Below are 17,671 nucleotides of genomic sequence, written 5' to 3' on the forward strand. Positions count from 1 at the left end.
AGGTACGCAGTAAGACTTCCCCTGAGACGTTCAGCATTCGTTTGTGGGCACAGGCTTGTCGACCATGGACTTCCTGTGCTGTGGACTGATAAGCGCCGCCAGTCCTCAGTCACCATAAGCTCTGGGCATGCTTCAGAACCACCATGCGGCCAGGTGGTTGTACGTTGGGTGTCGCAGGGAACACAAATCTTGGCTTGACGGCTCCGGCGCGACTACAGTCGCCGCTTGGAACGTCGCCTGGGAGTCAACAGCTTGTATCTGATGCACCGCTGCACATTTACTGCAACTCTCGTACCCTCAAATTGCCTATTCGACACAGAAATTGCGTAGCGATTGCATACTACAGGCGCCATGCTGACTTCTCTCCGAGAGAGCTATGCCGCCGTTAGGAGTTGTCTCACCATTAGGCGGGTGCTGGGTTATTGCATACTCATCGAGGACATTGTCGGAGTCATTCTGCCAAATCTCACACACTCACATTGACGATGCGTCTTAGATATTGCTTTGCTATTGCATACTGCAGGCTCCCAGACGACCTCTCCAAGAGGCCACCCATTGTAGATCTCTCCGTATTGAGTGGTTTCTGGGCTATTGCATAAGCCAGGAGGACAATGTTCGAGTCATTCCGCTAGTGTACATGATAACGGCGCGGATACAGTCACCACATTGAACCTCTCCTGGGAGTCCAGTAGCTTGTATCCGATGCACCACTGCCCATTTACTGTACAATCTCACTCACATCGTCGATGTGACACGGAAATTCCTTCGAGATTGCATACTACTGGCTCCATGCCGATTTCTCTCCAAGAGACTTATGCCGCCCTCAGGAGCTGTTTCGCCATTAGGCGGGGCTGGGCTGGGCTACTGCACAAGCCTCGAGGACATTGTCGTAGTAATTCTGCTAGTGTACATCTTTGATACTGGCGCAGCTACGGGAGTCTAGTAGCGTGTAACTGAAGCACCACTTCCTGCTTACTGTAACCCTCACACTGAAGATGCTGCACAGAAATTGCTTCGCGATTGCATACTAAAGGCTCCATGCCATAATTACTCAGGATTGCAGGGCTCTATCCGAGTTTATCCTTATTTCCCTAGCTGCTCGTGGGACTGAGTGGATCCGCCGAAATTTTGTTATTCTCGTCCCAGACAGAAGGTTGGGCCACTGGTAGGTACCAATACCCATTCAAACAAGAGGGCTGGTGTAGACAGTCCTTCTGATTCAGGACTTACAGTGGTGGTATTTCTTGTAAAAGCACACATTCTGCTGCCAAGAATGTGTTTTTCATCATTAAGCGGAAATAGCGTAGTTTCGTATTGGTTTCACACTTCTATATCCAAAAGGGCTTTAAAGTCAGTCACGTTCTTGCAAAATGGGACTATGTTAGTGGAAGTTTCTGTTTCTGTGCAAGCTACAAATAGCCAGATGTTTTGGGGAGAATGTAATAGAGACAGAACTGCATGACACCATGAACTACAGCAAAGGTGTTGCGACTTCTAGGGATCTCGTTGACATTCCCAGAGAAGAACAGAAAAGTGAGTGGGCCCAAAAACGCATTGTTGTTGTACAAAATATAATGATGAGGACAGATGGCGATCTAGTGAAATCGGACTCTTCTATACTAACGTTCAACAGCACAAAACTTTTAGAGCATGTCAGGGTAGGTTTTATTCACCTTAGCAAGTGGCCTTATTTTCCTTATTTTAAGTGCCAGCTCTTTTGGCAAATTACTGTTGGACGTTAGACAGAAGCCACTTCTAGTAAATGTGGGAAGGCCACACATGGTTGTTCATCTCCTGCGGTGTGTGTCAACTGCTCTGGGGATCACCCAGTCTGGTTGGTCTGTGGGATTAAAGGGACCGGACTGCAACGGTCATCGGTCCCTTGTTCCAAAACTTAAAAACTACCACACAGAGTAAAAAAGAACGGATAATAGAGACAACAGACAACACAGGACAAGAAAAACTCAGAAAAGAACAGACATGACAAATTAAAATCTCACGGAGTGTGGCGGTGGTTGGCCGACCATAGAATAAAAAAGGAAAAGCCAAACACCGAGAACACATTAAAAACTCAGTTTAAAACCGTAGGCCAAAGGCCAGAATCAACACAAAACAATAAAATAAAACATAAACACTCAAATTAAATGATAAAAACCCCCTGCCCGAATAAAACGTAAAACTAAGCCAGCCATAGCAGGGTCATCAGTTAAAAGGGCAGGGAGCGTGTCAGGCAGCGCAAATGTCTGCCTGACCACAGCTAAAAGGGGGCAGGCCAACAAAACGTGGGCCACTGTCAAAGCCGCCCCACAGCGACACAGAGGAGGGTCCTCCCGACACAGTAAGTAACTGTGTGTCAGCCAAGAGTGGCCAATGCGGAGCCAACAAAGGACGACTGAGTCCCTGCGGTTGGCTCACATGGATGACCGCCACACAGTAGTCGTCTCCTTAATGGCACGGAGTTTATTGGGCGTGATCCGATCGTGCCATTCAGCGTCCCAAAGCGCAAAAACTTTTCGGCGGAGGACTGCCCGCAAATCAGTCTCTGGGAGGCCAATGTCCATAGATGGTTTACTGATGGCCTCCTTCGCCAGGCGGTCAACATATTCATTGCCCGGGATACCGACATGACCGCAATGCGAACCCCCGCCCTCCGTGGCTATCGGGGTTATTATAAGAACCGGGCAGCTTATGAAAGGGTGTCTGGTGGCGTCCTTAACTCTCTTCACAGCGAGTCTGTCCCTCTACATACAGCTTTAGAGGCTGTCGCTGTTCGGGTGTGGACGCCACAGGCTGTTACTGTCTGCAGTCTTTACCTTCCACCGGATGGTGATGTCGCGCTGATAGCCCAATTGCCGCCACCTTTCTTGTTACTGGGCGACTTTAACGACCATAACCCTCTGTGGGGTGGGTCAGTGGCAACAGGTCGAGGCGCCACCGTTGAGCATTTATTGGCGCAGCTCGATCTCTCGATTTTAAACGATGGTGCCTCCACACACTTCAGTGTGGCGCATGGCACATACTCCGCCATTGACCTATCGATCTGTAGCCCTAGCCTCTTACCGTCTGTCCAATGGAGTGTGGTAGTGACCATTTTCCAATCTTTCTGTCACTACCACGGCGTCACTCTTCTGGGCGCCCCAGCAGATGGGCTATGAATAAGGCTGACTGGGACTTGTTCTCCTCCATTGCCGCTATTGAGCCTCTCTCTAGTGACGACATTGATGCGGTGGTTCACTCAGTCACCACCAGCATCGTTACTGCCGCAGAATCTGCCATTCCCAGTTCTTTTGGGTCCCCTCGGCGGCGGACTGTGCCTTGGTGGTCGCCTGAGATCGCTGAGGCGATTAAAGATCGCCGGCGGGCGCTACAGCGTCACAAGCGACATCCCTGCATTGAACACCTCATCACCTTCAAACGGCTGCGTGCGCGGGCCCGCCGCCTTATCCGCCAAAGCAAGCAGGAGTGCTGGGAGCGGTATGTGTCCACCATTGGCCTCCATGTCTCTCCACCGCAGGTCTGGCCCAAGATCCGACGCCTCTATGGCTATCGGACCCCTGTCAGCGTCCCTGCGCTCTCACTGAATGGAGCAGTTTGTACAGACTCCGACGAAATTGCCAACAGCTTGGCAGAGCATTTTTCTCTTAGTTCCGCTTCTTCCAATTACCCACTGGCCTTCCGCTCCATTAAAGAGCGAATGGAACGTCGGAGCCTTTCTTTTCGCACCCACCATTCTGAATCCTACAATGCTCCATTCAGAGAGTGGGAATTTCACAGCGCCCTTGGCGCTTGCCCTGATACCGCTCCTGGGCCAGATCGCGTTCACTGTCAGATGCTGAGACACCTTTCAGTGGACTGCAAGCGACGCCTCCTCGACCTTTACAACGGTCTCTGGGTCGAGGGTGAGTTTCCGTCGCAATGGCGGGAAAGCATTGTCATCCCTGTTTTGAAACCGGGCAAGAGCCCTTTGGAGGTGGACAGCTACCGCCCCATTAGCCTCACCAACGTTCTTTGCAAGCTTCTCGAACGGATGGTGAGCCGGCGCTTGAATTGGGTACTGGAGTCTCGGGGCCTTCTGGCTACGTCTCAGGGTGGATTCCGTAAAGGCCGCTCCGTTCCGTAAAGGCTGGTGAGTCTGGAGTCGGCCATCCGTACTGCCTTTGCCCGCCGTCAGCACCTGATCGCTGTCTTTTTCGACATGCGGAAGGCGTACGATACGACATGGCGTCATCACATACTTTCTACGCTTCATGGATGGGGTCTTCGGGGCCCTCTGCCGCTGTTTATCCGAAATTTTCTGTCGTATCGTACCTTCCGCGTGCAAGTCGCGTCCTCTCATAGTTCCTCCCGAGTCCAAGAGAACGGGGTACCACAGGGATCTGTCCTCAGTGTCTGCCTGTTTTTAATTGCAATAAACGGGCTCGCAGCAGCGGTGGGAAATTCTTTCTCCGCTTCCCTGTATGCTGACGACTTCTGCCTTTACTACAGCTCTACTGGCATTGCAGCTGTTGAACGTCAGCTACAGGGCGCTATCCGCAAGGCGCAGTCTTGGGCTGTAGCGCATGTTTTTCAGTTTTCGGCTGCCAAGACCCGCGTTATGCATTTCTGCCGGCGCCGAACAGTCCATCCTGAGCCGCGGCTTTATCTTGCCGACGAACTCCTTGCTGTGGTGGAGACCCACAGGTTTTTGGGTGTAGTTTTTGATGCCCGGCTGACTTGGCTGCCTCATATTCGTCAGCTTAAACAGGCGTGTTGGCGGCATCTAAATGCTCTGAGATGCTTGAGCCACACCCGCTGGGGCGCCGACCGATCTACCCTGTTACGGCTCTACCAGGCGTTAATCCAGTGCCGTCTGGATTATGGGAGCCTGGCTTATGGCTCAGCATCCCCATCTGCGTTGCAGGTGCTGGACCCAATCTTCCACAGCGGGATACGCCTTGCCACTGGTGCTTTCCGTACCAGCCCTGTGGACTGCATACTAGTGGAGGCAGGTGTCCCTCCACTGCGGTTACGGCGCCAACGTTTGCTGGCCGCTTATGCTGCCCATGATTTCAGCTTGCCCGGGCATCCTAACTATCGGCTACTATTCCCAGAGTCACAAGTCCATCTTCAGAACGTCGATCCAGGGCTGGCAGTACGATCGCGGTCCACGTCCTAGAACTTCTCTCCAGGCTTGGGGCCTTACTTCTTCCACCTCCTTTCAGGGCGCCTCTGCGTACACCCCCATGGTGTGTGCCTCGCCCTCGCCTTCAGCTGGAATTGGCACAGGGCCCGAAGGACTCAGTCCCTCCGGAGGCCTTCCGCCACCGCTTTCTTTCCCTCCTTGCAATGTATCAGGGCTCTGGCATTGCGTACACTGACTGCTCGATGGTTGCTGGTCGTGCCGGTTATGCGCTTACTCTAGGGGACCATTCCGAACAACGTCCATTGCCGGCTGGCTGCAGCGTTTACACTGCTGAGCTGGTCGCCATCTTTCGTGCCCTAGAGTATATCCGCTCCTGCTCAGGTGAGTCCTTCGTGATCTGTAGCGATTCCCTGAGCGGTTTACGAGCTCTAGACCAGTGTTTCCGTCCTCGTCTGGTGATGGCTATCCAGGAGTCCCTGCATACTCTTGCCCGTTGCGGCTGCTCTGTGGTCTTTGTGTGAAGTGCAGTGCAGAAGAAAGGGTGAAGGCTGATAAGTTGGCGGAGCTCATCTAGATGGTGGAAGAAACGGCTGCAGTTCCACTGGAGGATGGTATTGTCCATGTCTGAGAAAGGCGTGACGGGACTGGGAAGGCAGATTACGCCGCTGGGTCACGTGCTGCCTCCGAATGAGCACCTGTGCTAGTGCTTTCCATGGCGTCTGAGGGACCGGCGAGATCGAGGTCCTCAGCGGACGCCAGAATCTCCACCTCGTCCTCAGACGCAGTTCTTGTAGGAAGCGGTGGGATGGGTGCCACCGCAATGTCGTTAACCTTGGGGACTTTCTTCTTCTTCTTCTGTTTCTCTCGCTGTGCCTTCGGTGGTTCAGGCTTGGAGAGCTTCACTGGGTCAGTCTCAGGGGCGGACGAAGACCGTGAGGCCCTACAACCAGGGACTGGTGGTTGTTTCAGCCACTTGCAGGTGTCCGCTTTTCCACTGGTCGGAACTTGCGAAGGTAGGTCCCCAAGGGACCCCTTCCTGGCGAGAGTAGCCGAAGAAGTCTTACTCTTCTCCGGCTGGGAAGGGGGAACTGATGTCCCCGATGGTTTGGGGGGTGTTTCTCCTGAAGAAGATGGAGCAGGAGCAACAGGGAGTGAAGTGCCCCCCACAACCAAGGGGACCGGTGGATTCTGATAGATCTTAGAGCCAACGATAAGTGATAATGGGAGAACCGTTGTTGCAGCAGCGGCGTAGGTCGACGTCATTGCCACAGGATGGAGCTGCTCATACTTCCGTTTAGCCTCGGTGTAGGTCAGGTGGTCCAGGGTCTTATATTCCATTATCTTTCGTTCCTTCTGGAATATCCTACAGTCCGGCGAACAGGGGGAATGGTGTTCTCCGCAGTTAACACAGATGGGAGGCGGAGCACATGGAGTATTGGGATGCGAAGGACGTCCACAATCTCGACATGTGATGCCGGAAGTACAGCGAGATGACATGTGCCCGCACTTCCAGCATTTAAAACACCGCATCGGAGGAGGGATATATGGCTTCACATCACAGCGGTAAACCATCACCTTGACCTTTTCGGATAAAATATCACCTTCAAAGGCCAAGATGAAGGCACCGGAGGCTACCTGATTATCCCTCGGACCCCGATGGCGCGTAGTTCATCGTCGGACTGCAGAAGAAGATCCCTGTGGACTATAATACCCTGGACCATGTTTAAACTCTTATGGGGAGTGATGGTGATGGAAACATCCCCTAACCTGTCGCAAGTGAGCAACCTCCGGACTGGGCAGAGGATGCTGTTTTGATGAGAACTGACCCAGAGCGCATTTTGGACAAGCCCTCCACCTCCCCGAACTTGTCCTCTAAATGCTCCACAAAAAACTGTGGCTTGGTCGACATAAATGATTCCCCATCTACTCGCGTACACATGAGGTACCGGGGTGAATAATCTCCACTGCCTTCTTTGGACAAACGTTCCTCCCATGGAGTGGCCAGGGAGGGAAATGATCTCTGATCAAATTACTTTCCATTGAGGTTAGACCTCGATCGCTTAGAGACTGCTGGTGGAGGCCCACCAGCGAGAGATGATGTACCACGCTTCATTGCGGGTCATCTGCCCTGATGCCACCCACTACGACCAGGGGCTCTCCCCACGGGCGCCACCCAGCCGCAGCAAAGACCACCTGGCAGGATGGCCTTTGCCGGGAGTCCTGATGCCCCAAAGGGATAGGTATCTACTCCTTGGCATACGTGGGGAGGTAGCAGCTCAGGTATCAGCAGTGCGATCCCTGTGTAGTCAGGGGGCTACCACCAAGAGTGTACATGACGACCCCACCACAACGGACTGGCTACTGTGCTGGATGTCGGGTGTCGAAATATCCATGTACATCACGAGGGCAAAGATGGAAGTGCACAATGGAGGGAAGGGGTGCTATCCGGAACACACTGCAGCGGATGTGGCCGGAAGCTCGATGTAAGTCCAACTCCATGAAAATATCAGGTGTGCCAGATCTTAGGGCAAGATGGATTTAAGATGCACCACGTAAGGTGTCCTTCCCTAAATGGTACGCACTAACGGAAAAATTTGGAAATAGAGTGGTCAAACCCCTCAGGGGACCATCACATTAAAGGCCGAAACAGTTGATTCTCCTTTTAGTCGCCTCTTACGACAGGCAGGAATACCGCAGGCCTATTCTTACCCCCGAACCCGCAGGGGGGTCACCCAGTCTGGAGTGTCTTTCTTAAAGAAAGGGAGATACAGGAAATAAAAACATTTAAATGTATTTCATATGGCAAGGCCGAAAAGATCTGTAAGGCTATGCAGCCCCCAAAGTTTGCTACCTCCTTTGCATCTGCTCTTAAACGATCAGTTCAGAAGACTAGTGCTGCTACCCAAATGGAGGTTTGCCAGTGCACTTGTACTGCTGCAGTTCCTTCATAAGGTCCCCTTCCCCCCAACCCCTACCCACCCCCCAAACATCAGGCAAGTCCGTTCTCGCTAATGGTGCAGAGCTCCCCGTTCCTCCAAAGGTGTTTCAGTCCACCATCCAGCGATGTGACTCCAAAGCTACTCAGGGCATATACTCACAGACCAAGTAACACGAGTCTCAGACATGGTCGATTCCAGCTCCCACATGGAGAAAGTACAGAAGTGTTGGATCTTAAATCCAGTTTTCCTGTCCCTGCAGTCGCATGGTAGTGGTGAAACGCCGGACCCTGGCTGTCGGTGGCAGTAGATTTTGCAAAATTCTCTGCAAGCGTCTGAGCGAAAGTGTTGTCTGGAGACACCCCTGTTTCAGTACTGCTGCCATTGGTAAACTACTGAGTTTACTGGAAATCCTCCAGATGGCTTCCCATACTTTCGTAGAACAAGTGGAACGGTTTAGAGTGTCCAGGAACGCTTGGTATGACCTTTTCTTGCTCTCTTTAGTTACGCATCGAGCCTTGGCTTTAGCGACTCTAAAGGCTATGGTCAGTTGTAGCGTGTCATTTGAATCCCCAATCTGATACTGCATGATTCGACGTTTGCCGGCAGCGTCAAAGGAAATCCTCCTCGATTTTTTAATCTTACAAGATAAGTTCCCCAATTCATGGAGAGGGGCACCTTTGACACCTCTCCTCAAACCTTAAACGTACTGCCCACATGCCAGTAGTTATCAGAGAATCACCTTAGCTGTGCAGGAAGACCCTAGAGCGAATGGTTAGCTGTCGTCTGATCTGGTTGTTAGAGACTAGGCAACTCCTTAGTCGCTCTAGGTGTGGTTTCCGAATATTTCTGTCCACTGTCGACAATCTGCCCTACTAGAGGCAGCTATTCAGTGGAATTTCCTATGTATACATCAGTGTATTGGCATTTTCTTCGACATCAGTAAGGCGTACAATAGTACTTGGAGACACTGTATTCTCGCACAGCTGCCTCACTGGGGCTTTCGTGCCCACCTCACCATCTTCATACGGTCTTCCCTGTCTGGTTTTTTAGGACTCGATTTGGTGACACGCTGTCTCATCATTTGGAGCAGGACAATGGTGTTCCTCAGGGCAATGTTGTAAGTTTTATCCACTTTGCTATAGCCATAAACAATATCAAGTCCACGGAAAGAGTCCTGTACAGTGCTCCTCGTTTTTGGACGATTTTGTTGTTTTCTGTTCCCCCTCCGGTGTTGCGACAGAGAGCCGTCAGTTGCAACTTACAGTGGAGAGATTAGAGGAGTGCGCTGCAGACCAGGTTTCAGTTTTCTACAGATAAGTGCGTGTTCATTTTAATTGTTCTCGTCGTCTTTTTAATGTACCTGACTTGCACATGAACGACACCATCTGCCATTTTAAATAGTGAGATTTCTGAGCCTCCAAATTTTCGTGGTTGCCACAGGTCTTATGGAGCGAACAGGTCACGTCTGCTCCAGTTTTATAGGGTTTCCGTGCGTTCGCGACAGGAATATGGGTGCACGGTGTATGGATAATCGAGGACTTATTTTTTGAAGATAACTGAGGCTGTCCAGCATGAAGGGATTTGGCTGGCCATGGGTGCTTATAGGACCAGTCCCTACCTAAAGCCGTCGGCACACGGACCGTGCATCCGAACGTTGAGCGTTGAGCGTGCCCAGTTTCTGGCGTCATAGCGTGGAATAGCACGTTCGGGAGTCTTTCCGAACGTGCAGAGCAATATCTAGCATGTCAGATATTCTGAGCATGCGTCTGAGCGTTGACCAACGAGATGGCACTACGCCACCTACGTCACACGCACGCCGTCTCCCTTCAGCACAGAGTTGTGAGGCGCCATATTGGCATTCATTTCGAGTCTATACATGTATACGCCGTTTCTGAGCACCAGCGAAGTTATAATCACTGGGAACCCCGTTGTTAACTGTGTGATTCGTTCCAATAAAATAATGAGAAACATCATAGTCGTGGCAAAAGAATTATTGTAACGAGCGTATTATGAGAGTAGGCTATTTGAAGGCAGCGACACACTGAAGATCCATCCAAAACGCATTGTTCTTCGTACAATTTGTTATAATTAAATTTCAATTAGTAACATAATTATCTACTATTAACGTTTCTGGGACGGGGTAATCCAATATGTTGAATAAAGGGAATTGGCTGGTATGTTTAGCGCAATGGGTAGCGTCTGTAACCAGCAATTAACTTTTGTTGGGGCGGTGGTTCGCGTCTGAACAGTTCCAAATTTTGTTTCCCAACATTCGCGTTTTTATTAGGTTCTGATACTTTATTATTAGTTTAATATAAGAATATGCTACAATATTTGATGTTATATAAATATAAGTTCACCTTTTTATGAGGGGTGACTTTGTTGGATTGGCTTAATCTACAGGACAGCTTGCGCTACTTGTATAAAGATATTTTGCTCCTTTTTCTTTTACGCTTCGTAATTCACATGTTGCAGAGATTCTGCTGCTGGGTAGGAACAGTGATCAAGTAAGACTGACCTTGGGGTTTTACTAAAATGTGGGAATGATGAAATAATGTTTATCTTATTCGGAGAAGTATTCTAAATTTGTACCGCACTGTTTGTAATGGAACTTTTATAAGCCTGTGTCCTTATTGATTGGACATGGCACTTTCCTTCTCGTGGACGATAGAGGAAATGTGCGTTTTAATAGAGCTAACGTGGGAATTTTACGCGCGCCCGTTGAGTAAAGAGTGTGATTTACGAACTAGAAACATCCCTCAAACTGCCGCTGGAGTGCGTTGCGATCGCGTATACCACGTTGGGACCCACCTACCGTATGCACAAGTCGCATCGTTCCTAAGCGTTCAGCAGCACGTTGCACTTGGCACGCTCAACGTTAACGTTCGATAGCACGGTCCGTGTGCCGACGGCTTAACCTATGTATTGAGGTCGTGGAACTGTCACTCACCATCAAGCAGAAGCTCCTCATGGCACAGTTGGCAGGTAAGTTCGTCGCAGTGCCAACTTCATCCGCACACCATACTGCTGCTCGTCCGCATCTGGGACCCCTACTCTCCAACTATCCAAGAGCCAAAAAGCTGTTTTGGAGCCGCGTGCATCGTGTGCTGCAGCATGTACAAACCCAAATGTAAGATTTTAACGGTCTGGTGTTACTGCAGAGGCCCAGCGTCATTTTAGATTTAGTGCAGTACAGGAGACAGTGATCTCATGCTTTTGTTTTTAATGCATTATTATCTGACATTTTATACAAGCACCACAACTCTGTAGCTGCCTTTATGGACGGGTCTAAGCAGGGGAAACTCCGTTGGTTGCTCTGTCGTTTTCCCAGATCGTGTCCTTAAGATCCGACTGCTTCAAGAATTTACTGTCTTCGACCCAGAATTATACGCGGCCTTGCGAGCACTGGAGCTGATTGACATTCTTCCAGTTCTAAATATCTTGTCCCGATTCTCTGAGTGCCCTCCATTGCCTCCAACTTTTGTACCCAGCAGATAAAGTAATCCATAATGTCCAGGATGCCCTTCTCCAACGCCTCGGGATGGAGGTGTCTTTCTGCTGGGTACCATGGCTCATGGGAACTGCGGGGAACGAAATGGCGGATCTAGCAGCCAAGGAGGCATGTCGTGATCCTCAATTGTTTCAGTGTGTCATCCCCCTGCATGCCATCACCTCGCTGTTGAGGTACAAAGTCGTGCGGCGATGGGAAGATGAGCGGCTGGAAGTGACCGACAATAAGCTCCGTGTAGTAAAGCGACACCTACACCGTAGCGTACTTCTTTCCAGCCACGTGGACGGTACGAGGTCCTCCTTACCCGTCTTCGCATATGCCACAGCCCTATGACGCATGGATTCTCCGGTGAGAGGACCCTCTAATGTGTGGTGCTTGTGGCGTGATAATTGTTGTGGCGTAACAAGACAGACACGCCACTCGGAAGTAGCCGAAAGGCACGCGTTAACTCACGCAGGCTAGTAGATAGGTCTGAAACAGGATACGTAATGAATGCTATAAAGAAAAGTACGTAGCTCCTGGAATACTTAACTTTAATCCATCCTTGTGGTACATCGTTCTTGATGAGACATGCTTCATACGATAACTATCAATTGCTATGGCGCCTTGCTAGGTCGTAGCCATTGACTTAGCTGAAGGCTATTCCAACTATCTGCTCTGCAAATGAGCGAGGCTTCGTTAGTGTGCATCGCTAGCTAAGTCGTCCGTACAACTGGGGCGAGTGCTAGTCCGTCTCTCGAGACCTGCCGTGTGGTGGCGCTCGGTCTGCGATCACTGACAGTGGCGACATGTACTAATGGACCGCGGCCGATTTATAGCTACCACCTAGCAAGTGTGGTGTCTGGCGGTGACACCACAATAATCATTGTGCATAGCATTTTATTTCACTGTGTTTTATTTTCTGACCAGCAGGTCATGGCGAATTTGCAGACGGATCTATTTTAAGTAACGTTCAAAGGAATGTGGTTCGATTTTTAAAGTTTTGTGAATTGTCTAACATCTTTAACAAGGTTTTAGTGAGATGCTTCCGATGTGACAACAGGGTGACTACCTCACCCAAGATTTTGTCTACATCTGCATCTGCTATTCACAATTAAGAGCCTGGCAGAGGGTTCAATGAACCACCTTCAAGTTGTCTCTCTACCGTTCCACTCTCGAACGGCGCCCGGGAAAAACGACCACTTAAAATTTTCTGTGCGAGCTATCTTTTCTCTTATTTTATCGTGATGATCATTTCTCCGTATGTAGATGGGTGCAAACAGGATGTTTTCGCAATCGGAGGAGAAAACTGGTGATTGCAATTTCATGAGAAGATCCCGTCTCAATGCAAAACGCCTTTCTTTTAATGATTGCCACTGCAATGCACGTATCATCTCTGTGGCACTTTCTCCGCTATTTCGCGATAATACAAAACGAGCCGCCCTTCTTTGAACTTCTTCACTTATCATCCGTCAGTCCGACCTGATGCGGATCCCACACCGCACAGCAGTACTCCAGAATAGAGCGGACAAGCGTGGTGTAAGCAGTATCTTTAGTAGACTTGTTGCACCTTTTAAGTGTTCTGCCAATGAATCGCAGTGTTGCTCTACCCACAACATTATCTTTGATTTAATTTGTTATAACGTCTTATAGGACCAAACTGCTGAGGTCGTCGGTCTCTAAGCCTACACATTACTTATTCTAACTTAAACTAACTTACGCTATGGACATCATACACACCCATGCCCGAGGGAGGACTCGAATCTCTGACGTGGGGAGCCGCACGGACCGCGACAATGCGCCCTAGACATTATCTATATGATCGTTCCAACTTAGGTTATTTGTAATTGTAATCCCTAAGTATTTAGTTGAATTTACAGCCTTCAGATTTGTGTGACTTATCGCGTAATCGAAATTTAGCGGATTTCTTTTAGCACTCATGTGAATAAATTCACACTTTCCTTTATTCAGGGTCAACTGCCACTTTTCGCACCACACAGATATCTTGTTTAAATCATTTTGCAATTCATTTTGGTCATCTGATGACTTTACAAGAGGGCAAATGACAGCATTACCTGCAAATAATCTAAGAGGGCTACTCAGATTGTCTCCTATACCGTTAATATACATCACGAACAATAGAGGGCCAGTAACACTTCCTTGGGGAGCACCGGATATTACTTCTGTTTCACTTGATGACTTTCCGACTATTACTACGAACTGTGACCTTTCTGAGAGGAAATCACGAATCCAGTCGCACAACTGAGGCATATTCCATACGCACACGGTTTGGTTAGAAGACGCTTTTAAGGAACGGTGTCGAAAGCCTTCTGAATATCTCAAAATATGGAGTCAATCTGACATCCCCTGTTGATAGCACTTATTACTTCATGAGTATAAAGAGCCTAGTTGTGTTCCGCAAGAACGATATTTTCTGAATCCGTGCTGACTATGTGTCAGTAAATCGTTTTCTTCGAGGTAATTCATAATGTTCGAATACAGTATATGTTCCAAAACCCTACTGCAAATCAGCGTTAGTGATATAGACCTGTAATGCAGCGGATTACTCCTATTTCCCTTTTTGGGTATTAGTGTGACTTGAGCAACGTTCCAGCCTTTAGGTACGCAACTTTGTGTGACCGACAGGTTGTATATAATTGCTAAATATTGCATCTGAATACTCTGAAAGGAACTTCACTGGTATATTATCTGGACTGGAAGCCTTGCCATTATTAAGTGATTTAATTGCTTTGCTACACAGAGGATGTCTACTTCCATGTTTCTCACCTACGCAGTTGTTCTTGATTGGAATTCGGGTGTATTTACTTCGTCTTCTTTGGTGCAGGAGATTCGGAAAACCGCGTTTTATAACTCTGCTTTAGTGGCACTGTCATCAGTGACTTCACCGTTGTTATCGCGCAGTGAAGGTATTGGTTGCGTCTTGCCACTGGTGTGCTTTATATATGACCAGAATCTCTTTGGGTTTTCTGCCGGATTCCGAGACAGAGTTTCGTTGTGGAAATTATTAAAAGCATCTTGCACTGAAGCACGTGCTATGTTTCCAACTTCTGAAAAACTTTGGCAATCTTCGGGATTTTGCGTTCTTTTAAATTTGGCATGCTTTTTTTCATTGCTTCTGCAACAGCGATCTGACCCGTTTTGTGTACCGTGTGGAATCAGTACCATCACTTATTAATTTATGTGGTATATATCTCTCAGTTGCCGTTGATACTCTCTCTTTGAAGTCATTCTACATCTTTCCTACGCTTACGTGATCAGATCGGAAGCAGTGGAGACTGTCTCTTAAAAAGGCGTTATGAGTACTTTTATCAGCTTTTTTAAATAGATGTACTTTGCGTTTCTTTTTGATGGTTGTGGGTGTTACGGTATTGAGCCTAGCAGCAACTGCCTTTCGGTCGCTAATCCTTGTATTCGTCATGATACTCCCTATTTGTCCAGGATTATTTGTAGCCAAGAGGTCAAGTACGCTTTCGCAACCATTTACGTTTCGAGTAGGCTCATGAACTAATTGTTAAAAATAATTTTCTGAGAAAGCATTCAGTACAATTTTGAATGAGGTTTTATGCCTGCCGCCGGCTTTAAACGTATAATTTTTCCAGCATATCGAGGGTAGATTGAAGTCGCCACCGACTATAATTGTATGAGTGGGGTACCTATTTGAAATGAGACTCAAGTTTCCTTTGAACTGTTCAGAAACTATATCTTCTGAGTCGAGGGGTCGGTAAAACATTCCACTTAATAGTTTAGTCCGATTGTCAAGTATTATCTCTACCCCTACTACTTCGCAGGAACTATCTACTTCAATTTCACTACAAGATAAAATACTTCCGGCAGCAATAAATACTCCACCACCAATTATATTTAATCTATCCTTTCTGAAAACTGTTACATCGTTTGAAAAAATTTCCGCTGAACCTATTTCCGGCTTTAGCCAGCTTTCTGTACCTATAACTTTTTGAGCTTCAGTGCTTTTATTAGGGCTTGGAGCTCCGGTTCTTTCCCGACACAGCTACGACAATTTACAACTACAATACCGATCGTTTCAACAACTACCTTACTGTGTTTTACCTGCCCCATTTTAGGCGGACGCCCTTTATATTGTTTCCTGAGACCCTCTAACCTAAAAACTGCCCAGCTCGCTACCCGTATAGCCGCTTCCTGTGTGAAGTGGATTCCTGACCTATTAAGCGAGCCCGGAAACCCACCACCCGATGGCGCAAGTAAAGGAATCTGCAGCCTACACGGTCACAGAACAGCCTGAGCCTCTGATTCAGACCCTCCACTCGGCTCTGCACCAAAGGACCACAGTCGGTTCTGTCGACGATGCTGCAGTCTTTACTATTTCCGCTAGCCACCCGAAACGAGAGAGAATCCCATCCGATCCAAAGCGACACACGCCATTGGTTCCTACATGGGCTACCAACTGCAGGTAGCTGCACCCCGTACTCTTCATGGCATCCGGAAGCACCCTTTCCACATCCGGAATGACTCCCCCGGGTATGCACACGTTCACACTGGCTTCCTTCCCCTCCTTGGCATCATGTTCCTAAGGGGCCCCATTACGCGCCTAACGTTGGAGCTCCCAGCTACCAGCAAACCTACCCTCTGTAAATGCCCAGACATTGCGGGCCGAGAAGCTTCCTCTGGAACAGGGTGGACGACTGCATCCGGCTCAGAGACTTCGTCAGCCACAGACAACGCCCGAAACCTGTTCGTTAAACGAACCGGGGAGGCCCTACGATCGGCCAGACATTGGAATGATCTCCCACTCGACCACGGGTGAGGGGTCGACCTCAGTGCAGGCAGTACCCGGGGCGGCCACTGCAGTGGATCGATCGGGTGACACGTGGGTCGTGCTCGACGTCCCTAGCATCCCCGTGTCCGACCCCCCACGGTGATGCCCCTTGGCAGCAGCCTCAAGCTGTGTGACGGAAGCCAGCACTGCCTGCATTTGTGAGCAAAGGGTCACCATCTCAGCTCGCATCTGTACACAGCAGTCACAGTGCCTATCCACTACTGAAGTCGCTCCATTTTGAAACTCGTAGACATATGTAATAAACAAACGGTGTACTCGTCTTATTAGCAGCATGAACTCGCGGTGCTCTCTTACTGACGGGCTAACCGACACTCAGTGGTTGTAAGTGGTCAGTGGTAAGTGGTCGGCCAGTCACATTCACTGTGCTTTCATTTTAGCTCTTCTTTAATATCTTTACTCTGTGTTTTAATTTCATGTGTAGCTATTTTCCCTCTTTCTAATTTGTTTTAGCACCTGTGACTGTGTAGTCATATCGAGTGTAGGAGTGTGCAACAATTTCAGAGTTCATCTCCACATTCGTTTGTTTTCATAAGTGTAAGGACGCTGATGACCTTGCCGTTGAGCACCCATAAGACCCACCCACCCACCCACACACACACACACACACACACACACACACACACGCACACACACATACACACAGCAATAATTGCTCGTTGCCGCTGCAGAACTAACAACAGCTTATAAAGTTGTCAAGAATCATAAATCCTTCATTTTTCTTTACTGTACCGCAAAACTGAATGCCATAGTGTATCCTTACTCCTAAGTCGCCTCAAAGTTTTCTACAGCCAGAATCAAAGCTACAGCGATTGTTAAAACTATTCCCGTAACACACTCCGTGTCCGAATCCATAAAACAATTGCAAGAAGTTTCATTTTACAGTATATGCACCGACTCATCGAACCACAAGGTTGAAAAGATGTTTCCTTTAGTTCTTCAATACTTTACTGAAACTGACGAAATCCAACATAAACTGTTGATTCGCTGAATAACGCAACATGGGAGAGAACTGAAAAGTTTTGTCCAGACTCTTTAAGACAACTGCAAATTCCAGTAGATAAATTAATCACTTTTTGTGGAGACAATACAAAAACCAATTTCGGAGGGCTTCATCGAAGCGACTACCAGAATGTGTTTCATCAAATTAAAGAACAACTAGGAAAAAATGTAGAAGTATCTGGATGCCCTGTCCATATTCTCCACAATACTATATTAAGCGCTGCTGGTGTCTTAACTGTCAACATCAAAATAATCGTCATGAAAATATTTAATTAATTTTCAAT

This window comes from Schistocerca nitens, chromosome 6 (genome assembly GCF_023898315.1).
Source record: "Schistocerca nitens isolate TAMUIC-IGC-003100 chromosome 6, iqSchNite1.1, whole genome shotgun sequence".
NCBI classification, from domain to species: domain Eukaryota; kingdom Metazoa; phylum Arthropoda; class Insecta; order Orthoptera; family Acrididae; genus Schistocerca; species Schistocerca nitens.